The sequence below is a fragment of the Lissotriton helveticus genome, chromosome 1_1 (assembly GCF_964261635.1).
Source record: "Lissotriton helveticus chromosome 1_1, aLisHel1.1, whole genome shotgun sequence".
Lineage (NCBI taxonomy): Eukaryota > Metazoa > Chordata > Amphibia > Caudata > Salamandridae > Lissotriton > Lissotriton helveticus.
The window spans coordinates 2014697189-2014724774 of record NC_136057.1 but is presented as its reverse complement, the minus strand read 5'-3'; the positions used below and the strand labels follow the sequence as shown (position 1 = coordinate 2014724774).

General features: G+C 44.4%; 1 protein-coding gene across 2 annotated transcripts in view; it reads left to right on the top strand.

The window, feature by feature from the left end:
* The window catches only part of LOC144776241 (putative ferric-chelate reductase 1), a 605038-nt gene that overhangs the window by 21479 nt on the left and 555973 nt on the right, over positions 1 to 27586 (top strand). Inside the window, exon 1 of one of the 2 annotated variants that reach the window (XM_078659260.1) lies at positions 17170 to 17242. The exons of the other annotated variant lie outside the window; for it this stretch is intronic. The gene's annotated coding sequence lies outside the window, so the exon portion shown is untranslated. Of the gene's footprint in view, positions 1 to 17169; positions 17243 to 27586 lie in introns of those variants that run through there. 2 annotated transcript variants of the gene reach the window in all.

Below are 27586 nucleotides of genomic sequence, written 5' to 3'. Positions count from 1 at the left end.
AGAAGCTTCAGGATGCCAGAACAGGGCCCTGTCAGTTTATTGATTTGGTTGCAGAAACTAAGCTTTTCATCAAACCAAATCCCAAGATTTTTTACAGGTAGCCCTGAAGGTGAGGGCCTAGGAGACTCATCAGACCAGAAAGTATGCCATACCTGAGGGGGTACTCCCCAAAGACTAAAATCTTCATTACATTTGAGCTGAGCGCACATAAGCCAATTGAATACCGCAGCCAGACAAGTTTTAACATGGACAGTGGATGTCTCTTGTTTTTTCCAAGTGAACAAGAGCTGAGTGTCATCGGCATAAGCAACAACTTTAGCTCCTAGTTCCTCTGCCAGCTGAATGAGAGAAGTCTTGTACAAATTGAACAAAAGTGGGCTCAGTACAGACCCTTGTGGAACCCCTGTCAAAAGGGCTTGGGGAGTTTACGTGAAAGGGGGGATCCATACTTGTTGGGTTCTGCCTTCTAAAAAAGATTTCCGCCACTCACCTGCGGTACCCATGATACCTAATTTCTGCAGGCAGGCTAAAAGGAGTGAATGGGGGACAGTATCAAAAGCGGCAGAGAGGTCCAAAAGGATCAGAGCTGCACTGCCCCCAACATCCACAGTCTCACGGATAGCTTTGGTGATTTTCACCAAAGCTGACTCCGTGCTGTAAGAGGCCCTGAAGCCCGATTGATCCGGATGCAGAAGGCCATGCTGTTCAATGAAGGCAGTCAACTACTTATTAACCATTTTCTTGCATACTTTAGCAATAGCAGGGAGCAGAGAGATAGGGCGATAACTGACCGGGAGGTTGGGGTCCGGAGTCATCTTATTGATAAGAGGGATAAACAGTGTCTGTTTCCACTCATTGGGAACAGAGGCCAATGTCAGCGAGGCGTTGATCAGCTGATTAAGAAGAGGGTTGATGACAACAGCCACGCTGGCCATGAGTTTGGCAGGACAGTTATCATTAGGGGAGCCTGATTTAAGAGAGGATAGAGCACCCAAGGGATATAGCATCAAAGGTGAAAAAGGTGACTTTTTCAGGAGAAGAAATTAGTCGGACAGGAGGCACTGGAGTGGCCTGGGCACCCTGGTTACCAAAAGCCAATTGAAGCACTCTGACTTTATTAATAAAGAAATTAGAAAGGTCTTCACACCAAGCGGGAGAAGGGGCATGGGTGTTGCTCGTAGCTTTAGGGGGTCACAATATTTTTCACAATATTAAATAGTTCTTCAGTGTTATTGCCGGATCGGGCAATACAATCAGTATAGTATGAGCGTTTCACTAATACGATAACAGCACAGTATGATTTTTTGGGCTGATTTCAAAGCAGTTTTGGCCTCTGTGCTATAGTCCTGCCACCATTTCCTTTCCGGCCTTTTGCCGTGCTGTTTCTGTAATTTAAGCTCAGGCGAAAACCATGGATTGGCACGTTAAGGCCTTTGAGTCTAACTTGCGGAGTGAGATCAACCACCACTTTCTCAATTCATCTATTAAAATGTGAAAGAGCAAAACTAAAATCCAGAAAGCAGCCGGTTCTATTCTATGGGTCGCCTTACCCGTGCCCGTCCCACATGGCCTAGACCAGGGGATTTTAATGCGCACGCTCATTTTGTCCAACATTAGTATAACATTAAAAGGGTGTTGATAATATAGGAGAGCCTGGAATCCCTTTATTAAAGCGTGTCTCTGATTTCCATACGGTAGGCGACTTGTGACATCTCTAGTCGCCTGTGAAAAAGAAATGACATAGCTGATCAACTGTAATTCCTTATTACAGCTGAGCTCTGACATCATCACGCCTGCTGCCAGAGCCAGCGGCAAAGGTGAAAGGGAGGACATGGAGCATCATTAAAGATGCAATTTAAACATGCAAAAATGAAACCTCGCATTTTCTGAATGAACGATGATCTGTAGAACGGAGACATTTATGGCAACATATACATATTTTTTGCATGCATGCATTAGGAAATTATAGAAAAATATATCATCTCTGTTTCTGTCCATGCATATTGCTTCTGCATTCTGAACTACAACATTTTAAAAAAATCTGACATGTATTAAACTGATTCCAAAATCTTTTTGCAAAAAAGTCTAACTGCCCTTTGGTGTGTTTCATTTTGTGGTACAGGTCCGACTTTTATTCATCAGGTCAGCACACATACTATCGATTTCATATGAAAGTGCAACAACCCAAGGACTGTAAGCAGTGTGTGGTAAGGGTGGTGGAGTGACCATGTATTATAAGAAATAAAGCACCCTGTGATTTGCATTAAAAGGATATTGCAAGGCACCCCAGAGTACCAAGACCATATGAAGGAACTTGGCCTTTGGCCTTGTTCCTCTATAGCAGGGGTATTCATAGTATGGCCCGCGGGCCGCTGGTGGCCTGGAAAGCCTTCCCTGGCGGCCCGCAGACCTTGCAGACATTGTACCCCAGTTTTTTTTTTTTTAAATTTAAAGAGTGTCTGCAACCAGAGCGCGACTCAGAGACTCTGCTGCTCTGTGGGGGCCGGGCAATTCCCGCCATAGTCAGAGTGGGGCTGCAGGGGCGCTGAGAGGTGAACAAGGCCTCATTAACATGCCAATGGTCTTTTAAAGACCTGTGAAGTGCTCGGGTGCGGCTGTGTGTGTGCACCTGGAAGCTGTCACAGCCCGGGCACACACAGGCAGGGTGAGGTGACAGAGGGAGGGAGGGAGGGAAAGGGAGGGTGAGCGAGGGAGGAGGGAAACGGTGGCAGACAGAGGGAGGGAGACAGAGGGAGGGAGAGGAAGACAGAGGGAGGGAGACAAAGGGAGGGAGAGGGAAAAGGAGGGAGGGAAAGGGAGGGAGACAGAGGGAGGGAGAGGGAGACAGAGGGAGGGAAAAGGAGGGAGGGAAAGGGAGGGAGACAGAGGGAGGGAAAGGGAGGGAGAGAGAGGAAGGGAGAGGGAGAGAGAGCGAGGGAGGGAAAGGGAAGGAGAGGGAGGGAAAGGGAGGCAGACAGAGGGAGGGAGACAATGGAGGGAGAGGGAAAAGGAGGGAGGGAAAGGGAGGGAGAGGGAGGAAGGGAGAGCAAGGGAGGGAAAGCGAGGGAGGGAGAGGGAGGGAGAGCGAGGGAGGGAAAGGGAGGGGGAGGGAGGGAGGGAAAGGGAGGCAGACAGAGGGAGGGAGACAAAGGGAGGGAGAGGGAAAAGGAGGGAGGGAAAGGGAGGGAGACAGAGGGAGAGGGAGGGATGGAGAGCAAGGGAGGGAAAGCGAGGGAGGGAGGGAAAGGGAGGGAGAGGGAGGGAGAGCGAGAAGGAGGAAGGGAAAGGGAGGGAGACCGAGGGAGGGAAAGGCACGGAGACAGAGGGAGACAGAGGGAGGGGGAGGGAGGGAGTGGGAGGTAAAGGGAGGGAGAGGGAGGGAGGAGGGAGAGAGAGGGAGGCAAAGAGAGGGAGACCTCCGAGTGAGGGAGAGGGAAATAGAGTGAGGGAGAGGGAAATAGAGTGAGGGAGAGGGAAATAGAGTGAGGGAGAGGGAAACAGAGTGAGAGAGAGGGAAACATAGTGAGGGAGGGAGACAGAGAGAGAGAGAGTGAGACAGTCCGAGTGAGTGAGACAGAGGGAGAGATGGAGAGAGGGAGTGAGAGGAAGTGAGAGGGAGTAAGAGAGTCAGAGTGAGTGAGACAGAGGAAGACAGAGAGACAGAGAGACAGAGGGAGAGAGGGAGAGAGAGAGGGAGGGAGAGGGAGGGAGAAAGAGAAAGAGAGGGAGGGAGACAGAGAGAGAGAGATGTGTGTATGCCGGGTCTGGTGGCTCAGTGGACAAAGGCGTCCGCTGCAGGGACCTGTGATCAACCTCATGGTCGCAGTTTTTTTGTTGTTGCTCTAGCCCCGCCCCCTTCCCCACTGACCCCGCCCCCACCGGTGCGGCCCTCGGACACAAACCGCACTGTAAATTTGGCCCCCGAGAGAAAATTTGTGAGTACCCATGGCCTAGACGAATATGCTCCCCTGGCAATATGCCAAGAGAAGGAGATCAAATAGTGATCGGGCCAAGTTACTTGCAGGGGAGATGCCATCACCAGATGCAGATTGGAACAGATGACATCAAGCATTTGGCCCCCACAATGAGTCAGGCAGTTACATATTGGTGGAGCTGGGTCACATGCAGCACGGATAGAAAGTCACACGTGTCACTCCCATCAATACACAAGTCAAGGTGTATTTTACAATCGCCTAAGAGCAAGAAGTGCGAATAACGTAGAGCTCTAGGCATCTAGACTGTGTATATTATTTGCATACAAAATACAAGGTTGAATGTAGGGGATCACCAATGCACCACCCATCTAACACGTGATACATGGTAACACATGGCAGCGCATTGGACTGCCTTGCATATTTGTTTGTGTGTTTTTTCTCCCCAAAGCCACGCAAAAACTAGTGTATAAGGCAATTTCCTCTTTGCATGTGTGTTGCAGAATGGCACCAAAATAAAAGTGGCCTTTATTAGCTAAGCATAATAGCAACAAAAAGTAGTAATACATGGGAAATCAACAGTAAAAGAAATGGCCCACAACTGCTACAAAACAGGTCACACACTGATCTGGTCACTGCCTGATTGCGCTATAGACACGTTTGACCCTGGTTAGCTCTCCTTCTCACTCTAATTTGTTTATTTCTTATTCTTGGCCTAGCTTGCCAATCTCGTGTTGTTCTTTCCCATGAAACATTACCTCTTTAACATCACTTTGATTGACTGGCATTTCTGGTTCTATTGCTTTCTATTCAAGCACCACTTTTTTCTTTTGTGTTGAGCATTCCTTGAGAGTTAATGTGTTTTTGAGCCATCTCCCTCCTGCACGTCTCTCCCCCTGTGTTATTCTCTGCCACCCTCACCCTCATGTTCTCTATTACCCGAACCCTCACTTTTGCGCTCGCCCTTAAGCTTGCATATTGCTTACCTGTCTCTCCCTCTCCCATTTTGCTTTCGTGTCCATCTCCCATCCTTCTCTGTTGCTTTCACACTCACCCCACTTCCCTAGTGATGCTTTTGCGTTCGTTCCCCACAACCATGTTGTTATCTTGTTCATACCACCCCTGCCAGTGTTGCTTCCACATATCCCCTGTGTTGCTATCGTGTTCATACCTCCCCTCCCCTGTCAAGTGTTGCTATCTTGGTCTTACCACCCTTGCCGAGTGTTGCTTACACATTCCCCCATGTTTTTCCCGTCCCCCACTGGTTTCATTTCCCACTTAGCCCCGAATCACTTTAATCACTTTGCCTCTTTTAACCAACTCTGTTATATCGCTAAATAGGAGGGAAAAAAAGCACCTGTGTCATTTTGTAGACACGCCAAGCATCGTGCCTGCACTTCCAACATAATATGGGCAGATGGTAAAGGTTTTTCTTTATTAAATATAACTTTAGCCACACAGCACAGAGTCAAGGATGATGTACAGCGAGGCTAAAAGCCATTAGCAATGCCAGTAGGTCAGAATGGCGAGACCTTTTGGCTTTGTCAATGCGTGTGTTCACTGTATTTAAGTATCTGTAGACTACATTCAGGAGTATAACCCTCGGAATGCAAAGCAAGCACCTTGATAGGTTGCTCAATAATTAATTTGGGAAACGTGTAAGCTCTTTTCAACTGTGAGGCAGACCGTAGTATTTTCAGTGCTCAGTTTGAGTCAGTGGATTCTGGAGTGGGCCTCCATCACTCGCGTTTGGGGGCCAGCAATTAGTTGCCTACAGGAGACATTTACAGAGAGCAAAAGAGCGAAAAACAAACAAAGAGTGAGAGAAAGGCGGACAGTCAGGACCGAGAAGGTAAGAAGCTATAATACTGAAATAAAAGGAGCAGGGAGTGTCTGGTAGTGGTAGGACTGGCCTTGGGCATGGGCGAGCTGAGCCAAGGCCCGCGCCAAACATCCCGAGGGCTGCTGCAGGGAGCTGCCTGACAATGTCATTCAAACAGCAGCTACTCCACCCCACTTGGTCTCCAATCTGTCCCGTTTAATACATTGTAATCTGCCCCTAATGTAGCCCAGCGGCATTGTTAGCGCCCCATCAACCCCCTGCCCTCTTCCCAGCTTCCTCACACCTCCCGCCGTCACGATTCGTGGACTCACAGCCCACAACAAACACCAAACGCTCTTTCCGTCCTGGGGGCTGCCCCGGTCAATCCCATTGAGGGCCGGCCCTGGGTAGTGGTTTAAAGAGGCCTGAGGTGAATTCCGAACTAGGCGCCCTTGGTATGGGTTGGCATTTAATAGCGTTAGACGCAGGCTGCTACCGAGCAGCGCTCTTGGCACAGTCAGGCACTCATTCTTTGACAGATTAAGACCTGGATTTGTTAGCACCTAAAATGACAATGAGGCCAGAACACCTACGTTACAGGGACAGCTATTTAAGAATACTGTTCATCCCAAACGATAGTCACATTATTGAAGAGGAGCAGGGTTGGATTGGGATTGAAAATCGGCCCGGGCACGCATAAAACAAAATCGGCCCACATTTGCATAATCACTCCTCAAATCACTGTTTGGCGTAATCTTATAAAAAAAAAAACTTTAGGAGGGGGTGTTAAAAAAATGCATGCGTTAAGTTTACAATAGTGAAACACGTTACGCCACTTCTACTCAGGCCCCCTGCCACCACTCAGTATGTGCACACATTAACGGGCCGGCCAGCTAGACAAAGTGACACCTCTTGCTAAACGGAGGTAACGAGCGCCCATCTGCCTCTAGAAAGGCCACTCAGACACCTACGGGGACGCTGGCTGTATTCGAACAATAGAGACAGCGCCCAAATGGCCCCCCAGACTGCTAAAAAAAAAAGAAGCCCACAGCAGCACTCGGACACCGGCCCCTCGGGCATTACCCGCCCCTCGGGCATTACCCGAATGCCCGCGTTACCAATCCGACGCTGAAGAGGAGCCATCGGAATCTTACGTCCAAACCTTTCCGGTTTGTCCTCATTCCACATTGCACAATTGCAGAGGATCCAACCTACCTCTTAGCATTTGTTTTCTCCGTCCGCGAGTTGTTTCCGCCTTACTGCAAGAGGATACCCGGACTGCTGAGTCACGCAGTGTTGACTTTCAAGTTTCGTTACCTTGTGGTCTGATGCCTTCATGAACACGCACTTTTCATATAATATTACGTGCAAGATGTGGCCTAACCGCCTGAACAGCCGACCTCAAAACTGGGGAACCGGGTTGGAGTGCCGGCGTCACCTCAACATCGTGTGATTCTAGGCGGATTACTTCATCTCACCAAGCGTAAAAATAACACCACAAAGTATAAAAAAATCTAACCGTGTAAGGTAATCTGGTGCCTATGTTATGTGCTCTGGTGTTTTAGGAGCAAGAAAGCGCTATATAAAAATAATACATTATCAAAAGTAAGTTATATTGCTATGCCCCCCCCCCCACCATAATTCTACTTTGCCAATATCTGAAGCTACTGATTGTACACGCCACTAAATGTGTGGAGAAATAAGAATTGATCACGGTTTGTAAAACTTTCCTGTCCACAGCATCAATGCACAACCTCTGATCTCATTTCGCAAACTGTTTAGAAATCAATAATTGTTGATTGCTGGTGGGTGGAATCCTTCAAACTGCAAGTTGATTTTTTTTTGTAGCGTGTGCTCTAGTTAACTTTATGACATTTGGTTTTTATAACAGCATTGCCATAATGCCAAACAAAACACATAATAAAAGAGATTCAGAATAGGGTGTAAAATAATCTAATTGCCCCATTAGCAAATTAACAAAATGTTCCTGAAGGACATAAAGGATTAACATAATTTAAAAATCTTGCAGCAACTTGCCAAGTTATCTGGTACACATGTACAATTGAATTCATAATAACATTTAGATCAAACATGCATCTACATCCTGTTGCTACTTCTCCACGTTCAGACTACTCAAGAATTGGTTCTTTCCCACATAACCACCATACTCAAACATAAATACACAGCATATCCTTCTGTATATAAGCATTTATTTGGACTATAGATGTTTTCCTACATATGTGTATATTGCTTTGTATAAACATGTATAATAATTATGCTCTTAAAGATATAGATATTCGTTAGTGTTGCTTAACAAATGTACATATTACTTAGAGTAACACAGTGGCGGCTCCTCCACTAAGGCAGAGGAGTGTCGTCTCACTGCTTTTTGCAGTGGAAGAAAGAAATAATAAAATGATAATAAGTCTACATTATTATCATATTATTTTTCCTGCTGCGGCGTCTCGGTGGGCGGAGCGGGGCAGATCTGCTCTGCTCTTAGAGCAGGGGGAGGAGTGGTGGGCACTATGTAAGTGTGCATGAATGTTTGACCGGCCTACTGGGCCCAGCCAAACATTCATGCACACTTTTAATGTTCTCCATGCAGTCTGCATTACATCCTGCATGGAGAATATGCCCAGCCTCGCATTTTCTGTCTGAGGGTCAATCCACGGCGCTCAGACCAATCACAACGCTGCATTGCAGCTTTCCGATTGGCTAGTGGGAGGCTGGGAGCCGGGTACTTCCTGTTACCATTGAAGAAAAGCCATAAGAGGACGCAGGAGAGGCGACAGCGCCTGGCCAGCAGATCGGCCAGCTGGTAAATGTTTTTTTTTTAAAATCCCAAACCCCATTTCACTACCATGAGCCCCAAAATAACCCTTACTAGACTCTTCCCTCCTCTACCCCTCCTTGCATCATCTCATACCTCTTTTACCATTCAGAGCTCCCAAACAAGCCTTTCTAAACCCTTGCCTCTGATTCTTCCCCATCCACCTCCCCATTACTCATTCCGAAGCCCCTCCTACTGCTATGAACTCCAAAAAAATGAAAATCTAGACCATACCCTCTTCTATCCCTCCACCATTCCTTTTCAATCCAAATAACAGGCTAACATGTCCACCGCTCAAGTTCATTTCACATTTCCCTATATTAATTTCCCCACTAAACCTGTTTGTTTTCTGGAGTAGTGTGCTACCCGCCACAAAGCGCTTGAACACCTCATCAGGGGTAGCAAGCGCTATATAAATGAAAACCCTTCCCTCGTCTATCTCTCCACTATCTTTTTACAATCCAAATAACAGACTAGCATGTCAGGAAAGGATGTGGCCTAACAGGCTAGGGCAGTTGATCTCAAGTCTGGGGTACAAGGTTCGAGTCTCAGCAATGACGCTCAACATCCTGTGATTCTGGGCAAATCACTTAATCTTCCCATGCCTAACACAAATTAATGTGTCCTTGTGTAATGTAACTGGTGCTCATGTAAAGCGCTCTGATACCTTTGGGTCAAGCTCGTGCTTTATAAAACTCTGAAGAAAAAAAACGCTCAAATCAAATACATTTCATATTTCCTACACTAATTCACCACTAATCCTTTTTGGGTTCCGGAGTAGCGTGCTACTTGCAGAAAAGTGCTTCAACACCTCATCAGGGTAGCAATCACTATATAAATGCAAACCGTTCCCTCTTCCATCCCTTCACTATCCTTTTTAATCAATATAACAGATTAACATGCCCAACACTAAAATTAATTTCATATTTCCCTAGACTATTTCACCATTAATCCTTTTTTTGGTTCCTGAGTAGCGTGCTACTCACCGAAAAAGTGCTTTGACGCCTCGTCAGGGGTAGTAAGCGTTATATAAATGCAATTACAATACAAGGGATTCCTGTTCTGCGTTGTGCTGAGGGAGCCGTTTCACTGGATTGCTGTGCGTGTTTCTTTGCCCCGTGGACGCTAAGCCCACTTCTCGCGGCCCCCGCTCCGCGGAAGCCGCTCGAGTGAAGAGACTCTGCTGTCAGGGCTGTGAAAAGACTTATTCCGGACCCCAGCGGGACTGCGAGGGCCAGCGGGCAGTGCGTAGCTCTATCTGCCACAGCTGGTCCTCTTCCCGCCCCCACCTCCCGGATTGATTAAAGGACCTAGCTGACATCATCTCGTCGGATTCCTGTTCTGCGTTGTGCTGAGGGAGCCGTTTCACTGGATTGCTGTGCGTGTTTCTTTGCCCCGTGGACGCTAAGCCCACTTCTCGCGGCCCCCGCTCCGCGGGAGCCGCTCGAGTGAAGAGACTCTGCTGTCAGGGCTGTGAAAAGACTTATTCCCGACCCCAGCGGGACTGCGAGGACCAGCGGGCAGTGCGTAGCTCTATCTGCCGCAGCTGGTCCTCTTCCCGTCCCCACCTCCCGGATTGATTAAAGGACCTAGCTGACATCTTCTCGTCGGATTCCTGTTCTGCGTTGTGCTGAGGGAGCCGTTTCACTGGATTGCTGTGCGTGTTTCTTTGCTCCGTGGACGCTAAGCCCAATTCTCGCGGCCCCCGCTCCGCAGGTGCCGGGCGAGTGAAGAGACTCTGCTGTCAGGGCTGTGAAAAGACTTATTCCGGACCCCAGCGGGACTGCGAGGACCAGCGGGCAGTGCGTAGCTCTATCTGCCGCAGCTGGTCCTCTTCCCGCCCCCACCTCCGGGATTGATTAAAGGACCTAGCTGACATCATCACCTCGGATTCCTGTTCTGCGTTGTGCTGAGGGAGCCGTTTCACTGGATTGCTGTGCGTGTTTCTTTGACCTGTGGACGCTAAGCCCACTTCTCGCGGCCCCCGCTCCGCGGGAGCCGCTCGAGTGAAGAGACTCTGCTGTCAGGGCTGTGAAAAGACTTATTCCGGACCCCAGCAGGACTGCGAGGACCAGCGGGCAGTACGTAGCTCTATCTACCGCAGCTGGTCCTCTTCCCGGCCCCATCTACTCCACCTATTTCAGTGACCAGGGGCTCGTGCTCGCGGGACGCGCGCGGGCCGAAGCCCGGGCAAAGGGCGGGCCCTCTTAGGCCGGAAGAGCCCGGACCGGGCCCACCCCCCTTAGATGTGTAATCTTCGGTGATGTATGAGCGACTCTTAGATCGTGTCCCTGTTTTCCAGTAGCCAGACTTACCTACGTTTTTTATATGATACATTTAACTATTTGGGTATTGTAAAACGTGTGTCTACAGTCAGGTCTGCGAATATATGATTGTTAACGTGTGTTCTGCTTAGGTATCCATAGCTCTAAGTTGACATAATGACCTCACCTGCCCCCATAGCAACATCTTTAGTGGGTGGAGGAGAAAAACAGGGGACATTAGACAACTATTTTATCAGGGCTGTTACAGGAACAGACAGGGACATCGCACTTGCTGAACGACGGGCCGAGAGACGTCGCTCTGTTGAGCTAATTAAGAATAAACGTTCTTCTCTGGGCCCGCTACAGCTAGCCCTGTCCCCGCTTCCTAGTATTTATTGCGAAAGCGAGGGTATTGAAGCTTCACTCGGAGATAGTATTCCACTACTCCTCCAAGACATCACCCCTCCTCCCGATCTAAATAATGACCTGCTCATTAATCTCTCTGTCTCTTCTGGTAATATGACGCAAGAGGCAGGAGTTTTGGTAGCTTTACCGTCACCAGTGGTTGAGCCTGCTAAAAAACGTAACAAACTTTCAAAAAACCCACGACCGCAAGGCCCTCCCCCGAAAAGAATGAAAAAGGGGGGTAGTAGATCCCAGACAAACAAAATCAGTCTCATTGATTGTGCCAAACCTAAGAGTTCCACATTCAATGCACCTACACTACCCGCACCACCTATTGAATCTACCTTCCCATTATTAGATCCACTTGGTATTGATTTAATGGGAAGTATCGAAAAACTAGTTAGGTCTCTCACACTGCCCTTGGTAGAGAGACTACAAAAAATAGGCCAACAACTGGGAAATTTAGAACAGGCAATCAATGAAATCAAAGAAGGAATCAGGGGGGTTCAGTGCCCCCACTAGTGTCTACAACTACCGTATCGCCCCCAAATGTTATTGATCAAATGGTGACTAAAACTACAAATCAAACTAACTCGAAAACCCCTAAACCAATGCCCCCTAAAACATATAAGTTGTGATAAAGTGGTTCAGGAGGGTGGAAAGCCTAATCCACCGGGAAATCTTCATAAAATTACCGGTCATGAAGTTTCTGTGAGGCCATCCGCTCCTAAGAGGCACAATGTGGAACTGCCTCCGGAAGCAGTTCCGCTTGTGGTGGTGCTCACCGGAGTTCCGGTTTTGGAGGATGGTAAAGATAGTAAAAATGAAAACCAAAATCAGCTAAAGAACAAAGTCATATTTTGGCTTAGGAAAAATCGACCACTTCCTCCTAATGTGAACTGCGAAATTCTATATGTTAGGCGCCTTTCTTGGTTAGGTCCTAGCACAAAGAATATCACGGGTGACATCATTAAAATAAACTTTAGAGATACAAGGGCAGTCAGTTATATTTTAGATTGGTTTCCTCCCAATGGCAGTAATGCAATCACAGCTCGTGATTTGACCTACTTTTATCCTGGAAATGTGATAAACCCAATCAATCCCAGGCCGCTGGTCCATTATCAGGATGATGACATCAGACCCTTACTCCACCGTGAGGCCAACTGTTCTAGGCCTCAATTTGATCAACGAGGTGATCACCTTAGACCTCTATCCCAACATCAGGATGCCTTCTTTAGGTCCCTACCTTTACATCAGGTTGATCACTACAGACCTACATTTCATTATCAGAATGATTATACCAAGCCTCCAGATAATTACTATTCCTCACCATGGAATAATTTCTTTACCCAGGAAGGCAGTTCTAATCATCAACCGACAACAAGACCATTTCTGATTCCCACACAGAATCGATTTAACATTCTGTCAGGTCTAGATGATATTGAATGACTAATAACCACCCCAACCCCTTTGGATAATTCCAATTTGTGCCCCCTAGACAAGTCGACCATACCCCAAAAGGTCTCTTTATCTGAGGATCACCGTGGCAGCTTCTCTCCCACCAGCGACCTTCCAGATAAGGCCCTGGACAATAGTGTTTTGACTGAAGGGCCCTGGAACCTAATACAAGATCCTTCTTTGCTGTCTCAGGGGCAAATTGCGGAAACTCAAATCCATTCCAAACAACCGCATCTTCCCCCCAAGGTACCATCATTTAGTAGCTTGATCCTTTCTATACTATTTTGGAACACTGCAGGCTTGCGCTCTAAAGTCGACCAACTTAACTGGCTAGAAATAATTAGAAATCACAATATAGTATGCTGCCAGGAAACATGGTCGGTAACTGCCATCTACCTTCAGGGATATAGATTGTACCATTCAAGCGCACGTCCTTCCCTTTTTGGTAGACCTAAGGGAGGCTTATCAGTATATGTATCTAATACCCTTTCATTCAAGAAAATTGTAGAAATAACAACTGATGAGAACTACCAGATAATTAAACTCTCAGTGAACCAAGGGCATACATATTTTCTGGTAAATTTCTATAACAATCTGTCACCACCTGATTTTGTGAAAGTCCTAAATAGGATAACCTTTGTTCTAGATGAGCACCGGAATAATTGTTCCTCCCTGCCTTTCAAATTGATTTGGGGCGGCGATTTTAACATCACTTTATGTAAAGAATATATTAATCCAAATTGTGGTATTGTGGATGAGGGCGGGAGCCCCCTAACGCATTTCGCACACTCCAGTGCTGGGAACATTCTAAACTAAAAGCTTTTTACCCTAGGACTGGGGGTTGTGAACGAATTAGCTGAACCCCCAATTGACTTCTCCCCTACATTTCACGGCAGGGACTGTAACACCATAATTGATTTAATTTTGCTTTCTAATCATATGAAGGATGAGCTGCTTACATTTTTTACTGGAGATGATATTAGTAGTGATCATTTCCCTAACAGTGTCACTATCTCAGTGCCAACTGGACGTGACACAACTGGTAACCCTGGGTTGTTGAACCAAAGAGCCTTGAGTTTAGATAAAACTAATGGCTATTCGGTTAAATGGGCTAAAGTAGACCCGGATGTTATCACATCTAACGTCATCACCAGAGCCCTTCCTATGTTAGAAACATGCCTAAATTCGCACTCCACTGCAGACGATATTTTGACTAGTTTTATTAATATTACTAAAGTAATTAGCAAGGAGCTGCTTCATAAACAAAAGCAGAATGGCTCACAGGAAAAAGGGTGGTTTAATTCGGAATGTCGTAGAGCCCTTTCGACACTAAAAATAGCTTTACACAAACCCGAGAGGGATCAGCTTGAAATTAGGAAGCTGAGAAAGCTTTACAATTTGGCGAAAAAAGAATGTAGGAAAGAAAGGAAAAAAGATCTGTGGGCGAAACTCCACGAGAGCTGCAATAGAAAGGATAGTTTAATGTTCTGGAAAGTGGTCAACTCACCCTTTTTCAATGATGTGAACACTGGTCCCAGTATTGAGGTAGCAATCACTGCAGAGGGCTGGGTTTCCCACTTCTCAAAAATATTCTTAGCTGAAGATGTTAACCCTAATGAAAGTACATACATATCACCCTATCCGATTGAACTATCTTTTAGTCACGAGGAAGTATTTAATGCCCTTTCATCCTCGAAGCCTGGCAAAGCCCCCGGGCCGGACGGCGTACCGTTGGATATTTACACGCATACTCAGGAGCTCTGGTCACCAGTATTGACCAGAGTAATTGAAGCAGCACTAAAAGGGGGTCTTGTAAAATCTTGGCCAACTTCTATCCTGTTGCCCATTTTTAAGAAGGGTGACCGTAACAATCCCGCATGCTACAGGCCCATTTACCTCCTGGATTCTCTTGGTAAAGCTGCAGGCCGCTTGATCCTAGATAGACTGCGGGCCTGGTCTGAGGATAACAACATCATGACAGACCTGAAATACGGCTTCCGGGAGGGCCTGGGCACTGTTGAGCAGGCTCTGAATCTCTCCCTTCTAATTGGGAAGTATGCCCAAGCCAAGAAAGGCAATCTCCACTTGGTCTATGTGGATTTGACCGCAGCCTTTGACTGTGTTTCACATTCAAGGCTGTGGTCAATCCTATCAGAACTGGGTGAAGACCCACCGATAATATCCTTCCTACGCGAGCTGTACTCGGGAGCATCGGCCAGGGTGAGATTTGGGGTGAACGGGGAGCTTACTCTCCCCTTTGCAATCACAAACGGAGTCAGACAGGGGTGTGTCCTGGCTCCCTTCCTATTTAACCTCTATACAAACGGTCTCGAGAAGGCCATGCTAGAGGGGAGTCAGGACCTACCAGCAATCGCCCGTCGCCCCATTCCTGCGTTACTTTATGCGGATGACGCGGTGATCATGGCGCGAACCCCATTACAACTTCAGATCCAGTTAAACTCCTACTGCAAATTCATGGCTTCATTGGATTTAATGGTCAACATTAAAAAACTTTTGCTATGCATTTTGGTAAAAAGACAGCCAAGAAAAAAACGATACTTATTCAAGAAGCTAAGTTGGACTGCACCAAGACATACCCTTACTTAGGTATTTTATTTGATAATACTTCTTCTTGGAAACCGGCCATCGTTAGTAGGCATCTCTTATTTTTAAGAGCTACTTCTGCCCTAATTGCCTTTGCACGTAAAGTAGGGAAGCCTCCCCCAAAAGAACTTATGCAAATATACTATGCTAAGTGTCATAGCGTAGCTGTCTACGGTGCTGGGGTGTGGGGCTATGTACCTGTGGACATTTTGCAGAGGGTAGAGAACAATTTTATTCGTTACCTGTTGGCCGTTCCACAGTGCTCTCCAACGTTTGCTTGTCATGTCGAATTGGGCATGGATTACATTGCTGATTACATAAAAATGCAGCCAATATTACTGTGGCACCGTATTTGGACAAAGGAGCAGTGTAGCTTAACTCGTGCGCTAATCTCAGACTGTTTGGGCCTAGACAACTGGTCAGATATACCGTGGCTGTCCTTTGTACACAACTTTCTCAAGGATTTGGATCTTTCTATATATTTTAAAGAACCTGCTATTTTAACTACTATTACAAGAAAGACGTTGAGATTGTCATGTTTGTCACATTTAAGGGAACTACGTATAGCCCAAGAAATTAATAAGGTTTCTAACCGTCATAGTTTAACTATTCAATGTACTCAGGGCATCCAACCGTATCTCACCTTTTGTCTGACCAGCTATGAAAAATATTTGTTGACACGGTTTAGGCTCAATATGTTTTCCCGTTTGGTTACATTTTCAAGGAGACAAGATTGGTCCTCTTCAATTATCCGGTGTCCTTGTGATGGTATTTCTGAACAGTCTAATTTTCATGTATTACTGTTCTGTAAATTCTATGAACTACCACGCAAACGTTGGATTATTCCAATACTGTTATCCCAGGGCCTGAGAAGATGCCGCCCTGCCTTTATGGCATTACAACATCTAGAAACAGTATCAAATGCCAAATGTATAGCTATGTTTCTTAAAAACTGCTTGAAAATTCGGTGCACACATGATCAATTATAGTTCCAGTGGTCTACTAAAATTCCTTGGCTGAAACCCGAAGCATTTATAGCAATTATGTCTGATACTACACAACTAGCCGGCGGAATCCAAACTTTTTATCCAAACAACTGTAGTTATAAAAGACCTTATTCTGTCAATGTACATATAATGTTTAAAACTATTTTTATTTAATTTTTATGATTGTGTATGAAATTGTACATTATGCCTGTTGCTTTTATGATTATATCTTGTCTTAAAATCGAATAAAGCTTTCTACTACTACTACAATACAATACAATCTTATGTTAGAGTCAGGTGTCTAGATCCATAGTTGTCAACGTGCCCCCTATCTTGAGACTGACATCTAGGAAGTCACAGTTTTGCTATCAGCTGCACCAAGCCGCCTGGGGCTTGTACGGCCACACTACAAGTACCAGCATGCTCTGTGCAGTTGACAGAAAGCAATGATTGGTTGAAGGATACACTCATAACAAAGAACAAGTTGACAACTCTGCAGAGAGCTGGAAGGCATCGTGAGGCATACAACGCATTGACCAAACTAAAGTGTAACAATGATGACTATAATGCTTCTAGGCACCTCTGTAAATAAAATTGAAAATTAGTAATACGAGTTCCATACGATTATATGAATGGTATTCGCTGGCTAACAGCCACCTCCTTTTTCAGTGGTCACTTCTCTTTAAGAACAGCAACAATTGAGTAACAGCTAAACGAAGTGCGGCTACTTTACAGAAAAAAAACACTGCAACATGCCACTGTCTCCTATCACAACTAGTCACTCAACCACTCGGGGGTGTTCTTCATTTCTCCAACCAATTAGCTGGTGATAGGCGTTCTGGCCTCGCCCCTCAAGATTCTTTAATACTGTGGAGGCAGTCAGAGCAGTGACTTCCAGGTTTCCTTCGGGGCGGATTTTGTGCTTTTGCCTCAGAAAGGTGAGTTTTACAACGACTTGCGAATGACAAACACGGCTTTATGTGTCGACGGTGGCTACTTTTTCAGGCGTTGAGCTGGGATGTAATCTAGTTAATTTGAAAGTTTAGCTAAAGAGAGTTGGTCAAAGCTGCAAGGGTTTTGTTATTCCGGTTATGCTGCCCGCTCAGTTTGCCCTTTTCTTGCGCGTAGATACAGTATTGTATTTGGTGGTAGATCTCTTCAAATTACACGTACAGCAACATTAAATTAACGTATAATGACTTTGATTTATTTCCACGTCCCTGCGGATTCAGTTGACTTTTTCTTTTGCCTTGCTGATTTAAGGTATCGTTTTTGTTTTGATGATGCGCAAAAATCAAATTATTTAATCCAGCCTGAAATATACATATGCTCGTCATAATTCAAACAAAAAAATTGCACGGACGTTTGTCCCTTAAGTTTAACTTGAAATGGGCTTCTGGTGTTCAGAACCAGAACACGAAGGGATTGGAAACTAGTAGTCTATTCGTTTCTCAGTTCCATGCCTAAATAGTTTATCCAGCCCAGGTTTATTTCTTTATTTGATGCTATTTTATATAGAGCGAACTTTACCCAAAGGTGCCAGAGCGCCTGACAATAGAAACAAGTAGGTTACACGAGTTACTCGTGATGGAATTTACATATACAATCACGATTATAAAAACAAATGAAAGGTGGCATAATTGGAGTAATAAAAGTACAGAATGCATATTTACAAAATCGAGCTCCCTGAATGCCGTGCGACCATGCGGATCATGACCTGGGTTGCATAATTTCTGGAAGTGTCTTTGGAAGGAAAGAGTTTTAAAATCCGTTTTGGATGTCTTTGGTTGCTGGGATTTAGAGCGTGTGTTTTTTATTTCAAGGGGATTCCTGGGAAACTGAGAGAAACTCGGCTGCTCTTATTCTACAGGGACGTTATAGTATAGATTATACTGCAGCCCTGTCTTCAGTGCAGCATAGCTGTAAGTAAAAATCACAAAAACGCTATAACACAGTCAATGCTGGGTTTGGCGTAAAGCTTTTTTTCCTACACATTCAGCCATTTGCAAAATGGCTAAAACACATTGCCCATTGGCAAAATCAATAGATCTTGCATAGGCAAGACCTTTTAGCTTTGCCAATCTTTGTATTTTGTAAAGTATTCAAATTAGACTAATATAGGATATCCATCTCTGTTACATAGGGTCTGCCTAGAAGGATTTCTTATCTCGTCCTCTATAATGCAAAAAAGAACCCCTGCTTATGTGCATTTGTTTTGTACTAGTGTTGTGTGTGTCATTAACTTTTCCTCTATAATGCAAAAAAGAACCCCTGCTTATGTGCATTTGTTTTGTACTAGTGTTGTGTGTGTCATTAACTTTCCCTCTATAATGCAAAAAAGAACCCCTGCTTATGTGCATTTGTTTTGTACTAGTGTTGTGTGTGTCATTAACTTTACAGCACCAAGTGTGGTTTCTGTAAAAACAAAGAGTGTGGCTCGTTCAAATATAAACACTATCACTTCCATAGTGTGTATCCAGTATTGCTCACATATCATGCAAATGTTTCTAAATATTTCATCTATTTACCTCTGCATCCACAGAGGACAACTTGGCTCACTCAATTTAGAGAGCACATATGCATGTGCGTCTGAGTGTATATTTCCCTCAAGAATGACCTACAGTTGAGCTATAAAAAACGAAATGTTGGGGATTCTTTTGTCCAGATGATGGCCGCCTGGCACTTTGGACAATAAAATGGACATAACTTGTTGACTTTTACACATTGGAGCAATAATCATTTCCATGCATCACCTCTTATGACTGTAAACTTTCAATCTTACCAGGGGACCCCACCAATAAACATATAAACATAATAAATGGGTAGCCTACTAGGTAGGTAATTTTAACAGCAGATTTTCAGAAGGTCACTCAGACCACATTATTAACTTCTCCCTCTTACAGGCCGAGCCCATCCATATGCATTTTCCTTCTGGATAAAGATCTTGCATGCATGCCACACAGGGTATGAGGGTGAGAGTCCTTTTACAGCCCCCTTGTGGTTCACTGCAAGGCTACCAAAGAGACCGGATTTTAAATATCCATTTATTTTTTGCTACCTAAATAGGCGTAGCTTTGTTGATCTCCATATATTTGACATGACCATGGGGAAAACAGGATGGCCGAGGAGGAAGACGTAAACAGTTTTTGATAGGTGTTGATAAAACATGATTTAGATTTGTAGATGTTGACATCCATTTGACAGTCTGCAAACTGTGGAGGTACAGTCTTCTTATTTCTATCACCAATCTTTTTCAAGGCTCACTTTACAATGCACATGCCTGATTGAACTTTTAAGAAACAGAAAACAGAGTCTATATAAAAATAGTTAAATTCTGCAGCTGCAATAGATGGAAGGGAAGGTATCTTGATGAGTAACACTTTATCTTGTGCAATAGAGCGAGTAAAAAATAGTGCTATCTTGGTGTCCCAATTGGTGGCCAAATGCTAAAACTAGTATAGAAGTTTTGAACAAAGGCCAGATTCTTTTTTTAAATTTATTTTTATTTCAAAAATCTTTATTGATTTTATATAGAGCATACAAAAAGACAGGAACAGGGTTATTGTTACTAACGTGAGGTGTTATAAAGCAAGGTTATACATTTATAATAAACCGTGGGGGGAACGTATGCCTAGTTGGCCAATAAGACCGCCCCCTGTATTCTGTGGAGAAGAAAGATTAGGGAAAGGAGAAGGTGGATAGAGGTAGAAGCAGAAAAGAGAGCGCAACAATTAGCATGGCTATATTGAACATCTCTGATATACTAAGGATTAGTTGACAAAAGTGCAGTTTAAGCTTGGTGGGTCTGCATGCTGTACTCAAATGCCAGCAACCTGGATGCACCCATTATTGCTCAAATATAACATGGGGTGGGCCTACTGTTAACATCCTGTGGGTCCAATATGTCAGGGAGGGTCGTAGGCGTCCAGAAATTTGTCCAAAGCATCCCACATCCTCCTTGACGAAGGTTTCCAGGGGGAGTTGTGAAGGGAATGTTGTCTGCCCCTCTTAGGTGTATAATTCAATTCAACCAGCCTTTAAAGGACGTTTTTACTTGTGTCTTCCCAGTTAGTTAGGGCCATTTTCACTGCCGATGGGATTAGTAGGTCAAGCAGGTCCTTGTCAGTGTCAGAGTTGAGGTTTGGGTTCATAAAAGCTCTAGGTAGTGCTGAGAAAACTTTGGTTACTTCACAACCAAACAGGAAAACAAAGATTTTCTCCCAAAACGGTGCTAGTTGATGGCACTGGAAGATAAGGTGGGCTAGGTCCCCGTTCTGCTGGTTGCAGTTCCAACATTTTGCATCCTCCCTGAGACCTAGTGAGTACAGTCTGGCCGGGGTCCAGAAGGCCTTGTGTAGTAGCCAGTACTTGGTCTGTGATAAGACCAGTGAGACCTTGTTCTGTGATACTGACCCCCATATTGCTGCCCATAAGTGTGCATTCAGTGGGTCTGGTGTTTGTTGTTCCCAGTAGGCTATGGTCTTATCATTAAGGTTATTTATTTATTTTTATTTTTTTCAGAGTTTTATATAGCGCGAACTAGACCCGAACCGAATCAGGTATCAGAGCGCTTTACATAGCACCAGTTACGTTACATGAGGACGGACACACATTCATTTTAGGCACGGGGAGATTAAGTGATTTGCCCAGAATCACAGGAGGATTTTTTGGCGTCGTTACTGAGACTCGAACCCAGCTTCCGAGGTCGAGCGCCCTAGCCGTTAGGCCAACTCCTCTCCCCTAAGGTTAGTCGTTATTGGGCGGAGGAGTTTGTATATCTGAGATACCTGGTGGCCCGCTTTGTTGATGTTGGCTACAAATAGTGTAATTTATGGCTGGGCAGAGGATAGTTTGGCTTTTGAGAGGGCTACTCTGATTTTTAGGAAGTTATAAAATTCGATATCTTCTAAGTTATATTTTGTTTTAAGGTCTGCGAAGGTGGCTGGGTATGATGTGTTCTCTAGTTGCTAGGGGAAATGGATGCCTTTTTGGATCCATGTGTTAAAAGTTAGGCTTTTGCCCTTGCACAGTATCTTCCTATTGGCCTAAAGTGACTCTGTCTTTGAGCCTTTGATGCTATTCTCAAGGTTCTTATCTACTTTTAGTAGAGCTATTTTTGTGTTCCTAAAGATGGATCTGGACGTGTGAGGGTAGAGTTTGTCCGCTGTTAAGAGTGCCAATGGGTGTAGGTTATTGAGGATGGCCCTTTCCACCTCTAGCCACACTGGGGTGTATCCGGTAGGCGGAGAGATCCAATATGAGCCCTGCTTTTCCAGGACGTCCAACTGGTATATTCTGAAGTCTGCTAAATTTACCCCTCCTAGAGTTTTGTTTAGTCTTACATTTTTATGCTGATCCTAGCCTTCTTCCTTCGCTATAAGAACTTGGTTATAAGGACGTCTAATTTTCAGTGGAAGTCGTCTGTCAGGAGTAGTGGTAGCATGCTTATGAGATAATTAACCATTGGGGTGATCATCATCTTGATCGTTTCTATTCTGCCCCACCAAGTGATGAATTTGGGGACCACAAATCTAAAAGTTTCCTTATTTTTTTCTAGCATTGTTTTCTCGTTCTGGTGTAGCGTTTCTATTAAGTTGCTGCAAAACTCTATGCCTATATATTTGATAAAGCCTGTTAGCCATTTTAGGCCTGTCTCCCCCAGGGAGTCTCTTGTACAGTGTATGTTTAGTGGTTTGAGCTCTGACTTTTCTCTGTTAAGTTTGGACCGTGAATTGTCTGAGTATTCTGCTATTATGTCCATTAGGGCTACAATTGAAGTTTCAGGTTTCTCCGTCACTATTAGGATGTCATCTGCGTATGCTGCTAGTTTTGTCTAGACTCCTTTGGTATCTACACCCTCGATGTTGTGGTTTGCTTTGATGTTTTGGATGAGCGGCTCTAGTGCCAGTAGAAAAAGGAATATGGATAGTGGGCACCCCTGTCTAGTGCCTTGGTGTACTGTGAAGGGCTCCGAGAGCGAGCCGTTAACCATCACCCTCGCTGTTGGGTTCCTATATAGGGCCATAACCATTCGTATGTACCCCTCCCCCAGGTCATAGGCTTGCATACATTGCTCCAAGAATGACCATGAGACTCTGTCAAAGGCCTTTTCGGCATCTAGGGTGATGGAGGCATGCTCCAAAATATGGCACAGGAGCCTGGTATTGTCATTAGACCTGCGTGTTCGCAGGAAGCCAACCTGGGAATTGCATATTGGCTTCGGTAAGATAGTGCTGAGATTGAACACTAGTATCTTTGCATATATCTTGCAGTCCACGTTAATCGATGATATGGGTCTATAGTTCCTCGGTGAGAGTTGGTCCTTCCCCTCCTTCCGGATTACAATAATGTTGGCTTCCGACATAGTATGGGGCGCGGCCTCCTGAGATGCTGTGTGGGTAAATACCTTTTTCGTTGTCGGTTTGAGCTGGTCTAAGAAGGTTTTATAGAAGGGGGCAGTGAAACCGTCTGGTCCCGGGGCTTTATTGCTCTTTAGGGACTTAACCACCATTTCAATCTCTGTGTTGTTGATCTCTTGGTCTAATTTGATCTTATCCTCCTTTTTTTATTTGTGGTAAATTAAGTCTGCCTAGATATTCCGTGCATTTCTCTAGATTAAAGGTCTGAGCATTTTTGTAAAGGTCCTGATAGAAATTTTTAAAGGCCCTATGTTTGGTGTGGGTATTATTGCTAGGGTCCTTGATGGACGCAATGGCATATTGATTTCCCTTGTGTTTGAGATACGAGGCAAGAAGTTTGCCCACTTTGTTTGCTTCACATAGGTTTAGGGTTTGTATTTATTAATCCACATCCCAGCCCTTTCGCTTAAGATTTTGTTATATTCGTATTTTTTCCGTGTTAGCGTTGTGAGTGCATTGCTATCGCGCAATGACAAAGCGTGGGCCAGTTCTAGTGCCTTGATCTCCTGTTCAAGCTGTTTTAGGCTGAGATTTGTTTTCTTGTTGGGTTTTGTCTTTATTTCTATTATTACGTCCCTGATGGTGGCCTTCAGAGTGTCCCATAGCGTGTTGGTGTTAGTTTCGGAGGTGTCGTTGTGGTTGAGGTAGTCTACTATTGCTTCCTCGATTCTTTTTTGTCAGCGGGGTCAGAGAGAACGTAGTTATTGAAACGCCATCTTTTGGGGATCGCATCGTTATGACAGCCCACTAATTTCAGCGTGATGCACGAATGGTCAGACACTAGTCTGGGGGCTATCTCCGAGTGTATATCAAACAACAAAAGAGTGTGTCCTTTCTCAAAAAGAGAAGGAGAGTTCATGGAAAGAGTCACTATGGTTAGAAAGAAGAAGCCTCTCACCAACCTAGTTGGTGACATGCTTCATCATAGGGTTCCCACCAGAGATGCTGACTGCATCTCTGGTGTGCTACGACGCCTGATTACAGCGGAGCAGGTTGTTTTTGTGTGCCTCCAATAAGTGTGACAAGTGCAAAAAGTGATTAAAAAGTGCCGCTGTTTTGTACAAAAGATTTTTAATGGCGGAATACAGGGCACTATTAAAAACAAGTGAAATGGATGTCCCTAACTGGTTTTAATTGACCAATGCATCCTAAAACAAAATTCGATATTTGGTCAACATGTTTCAGATTCTAGGCGTATTACTTGAAGCATACGTCAGGACCAGCTACACCACGGCTATATACGCACGCTAAGGCGTACCCTAACCTGTGGTGGCATCAACTGAAAAAAACTCACGGTTAGGTGGCAGCCTTCAAGTTTTTCTCAAAAGCCGTGAATGTATGTAACACAAGAACAGAAAGCAGTTCTGCAAAATTTACATTTCACTTGCATACATGCATTCAAAAAAACCTTTTAGTGATCAACCTCAGGCCAGAGCTCTTCAGAAAAAAGCTATAATTTACAATCAGTGCTATTTGTTAATAGCGAGACAGGTGCGGCCGGTAACATACATAATAGGATTGCCGTTATTAAGCGTCAAAACAGCATATTTGATTCCATGCCCTTATACGTGGTTAGCAACTATTAGGTATAATAACCAGCAAAATCAGCCAAAATAGTACTGGTGGTAATTTTATTTAAACGAACATGACTAATCCAACAACATCTAAAATGCTGGTCGATAAGGCAGACTGTGTATCCTAGAGCAATTACCAAATATTTAAAAACATGAAGAAAACAGGGCTTATGTTAAAATTTGAGTAACACCACTCCTTGGGTTCTGGTGGGTGGCGGGACTCTGATACAAAATCTGTAGCGGAGGACAGAATAGGTTATATTTTAAAATTCGCCCAGCATGCATAGTATCATATCATGTCAGCCGACAAATAAACACAGGATTACTCACTTGGCAAGAATCTACCACCCACGTGGTACCTACTTGGCCCCAACAAACCTGGAGATACTGAAGGCACCATTGCGAGAGTTTTTATAATGAGTGTTTGACCGGGAAAATCTTGCCCGCGTCAGGATGTATTTCTGCATCACATGACCTGTCAGGGTCACCTGACCTCCGTAGCTGACGTTGCATAAGTATGGATAACAGCCAGAGAGGCTAGAACGCTAACCTCCCTAGCGTTCTCAGTGAATATAACTTGATTGAAAGTTTTGTTTAAAAAGGCAGAAAGCAAAGCATTGACCATTGTGATCAAAACAAAAACGCATCTCTACTCCAGACTCTAGTAGAGGCGTCCGTGTAACTCAAACAGATGAAAAAATGGTTACAGTATTTTAAATGCAGCTATTTAAGGTGCCGCAAAACGTAATACCAAGGGGAGAATCAGCTGTGTGTTGGTACTCGTGAATGCAGTGTGTTGAGCCAAAGCATTACCGTAAATTGTTAAAAAGTCACTGTTATTATATTAAAAATGGGTACAATTCAGTATTGACTGTTGATAGATGTTGTACTTTTGGTTCACCATCCTGATATGAATAGGTTCTAATATGACATCCTTCTTAGCGTGGACCCTACATTCAGTGTAATCTACCTAAATGCGGGGACGGGTGGTGAAGGGGGACGTCTGCCTTGAAATCACAGGTGACTAATATTTATATAGATCTCAGTGGTTCCTTCCTCCAGTATCCTCAAAGACAGATACCCATGATTAAGTGATTATTCATATCTAAGAAAACTGCCTTCAGTGATTAGCGTCTCATAACTGAACCCCATGGGATATTATCATTTATCTCATAGATATGCATGGACAAACGATAAATCCACCGTTGCTCTTTCTCAAACAAAACATGCGGGGATCTATTCCCAGGTTTTATTTGCTCAATGATAGTCCACCGCAAGTTATTGGGGGTATGGTAATGCTGCAAGAAGTGATCACTCGGCTTAGTAGTACTCTTCTTACACCGGATATTACTCTGATGTTCGCAAACTATTTGCTTGATTTTCCGGGAGGTCATGCCCACGTATCTTAAATCTCATGGGCATTTGATTAAGTAAACAACATTCATAGTGTTACAGTTCGTATGTGAACGTTGTGTCCATACTTTGCCCGGCTCTAAAGTTAGTGTCTTTGTAGATGTAGCTAAATGGCAGATGCTACACGATCCACAAGGAAAAAGCCTTGTGATCGGAGGTAAACCCCACGCATTTAGAACAGAGGACTCCACGTTATTTGTTGTCTTCTTCGGTCGTGTGTGTACCAGTGCATCCTTAATACTTCTTGCTTTCTTGAGAGAAAATAGGGGTTTCTCCCATTTAATGTTATACTCTCAAGAATCCGCCAATGCTTTCTGATGGAACTAGTAATGGCGTTGGATGCAACACTGTATGTAGTGACACAAGTGAGTGGAATCTCTTCAGTTTGTTTTGGTACATCCTCCAAGAGAGCATCTCTAGGTAGATTTGTTGCTCTCTTACAACTCTTTTTTAAAATTCTCTCAGGGTAACCCCTATTCTGCAATTTCTGAGTCAGGTCACTAGACTGTGACCGAAAATCCTCTACCTTACTGCAATTGCTTCGAATGTGCAAATATTGTCCATAAGGGAGATTCTCCCGTAAAGGTCTTGGGTGGAAACTGGAGAAAGTTAACAGCTGTAGGTTTGTAATAAGTTTTAATGACTAGGTACCCTTTTGCCTTTGTTACCATCACATCAAGGAACACGATCTCATCTTTATTGTGAGAGTTGGTGAACGTCAGATTAGGGTCGCAGGTGTTAATCCAAGCGAAAAACTCCAAAGAGTATGTTCAGGACCTTGCCAGATGACGAAGACGTCATCTATATATCTTTTCCAAACAATGATATTGGATGTATATGGATTAGCTATCGACAAGATGTGTTTACATTCAAAATCATAATTGTACAGTACAGCCACACTCTGGGCAAAAGTACTGCTCATCGATGTACCGGTGGACTGGAGGTACAAAGCGCCCTCATATTGAATGAAAATTTTCTTTAGTGCTAGGGTGGCGCAATCTACAATGAACTGCTTGTGTGTCTGGAAGTTATAAGTAGCTGCACCCAAAGCCTCACCAAGGACATTGATGGTATCATCCTGTGGAATGCTGGTGTATAAACTCTCGGTATCAAGAGACACCAATATGGTTGAGTCATTGTCCACCCTTAAATCTTGTAAAAGAGCCACAAAACTTTTGGTGTCTTTCAAATAGGTCGAGGTGTTTTGAATGAGACGTTTTAAAAAGAAGTCACAGTATTTAAACAAGGTTTCTAAAAAAGACCCTATGTCTGAAACTATCGGGCGTCCCGGTGGTGATGTCTTATTTTTATGGGTTTCGGGCAGAGTACAAAAGTAAGGGATGACCCCTTCTCCTTTAGTTAGAAAATCAGCCTCATGTCTAGTTATGTATCCGTTTGTCTCCGCATATTCAACCAAACTTTAAATCATCACTTTTAGCTGGGGAGATGGATCGGTAGGAAGGGGTGTAGTTCCCTTGGTCATTCAAAAGGCGCCTGCACTCCTTGTCATAATCTGCAGCGTCCTGGATCATCCCCTCCCTCCCCCACACTCCCCTTGTCTGCTGGTTTTATGACAATGGAGTTATCACATTGCAAGGATTGTAATGCTTGGCATTCTGCTGCACTTATGTTTTTGAAAACGTCTTCTTCCTGTAAAGACTCCACATCATTAAAAAACTGCTTGTTCAAAAGCGCTTACCTCAGCTGGAGCCAAATTCGGTGGAGGGGTAAATGGAGATTTCAATCGCAGCCCTGTTTCACTAGGGCAACCGACTGAATAATCTGGCTTATGTTTCTCAAAAAATTATTTCAATTTCAATTTTCTGAAAAATCAGCAAGTTCACAATGCAAACGAAAGTGATCTAGATGAGCAGTA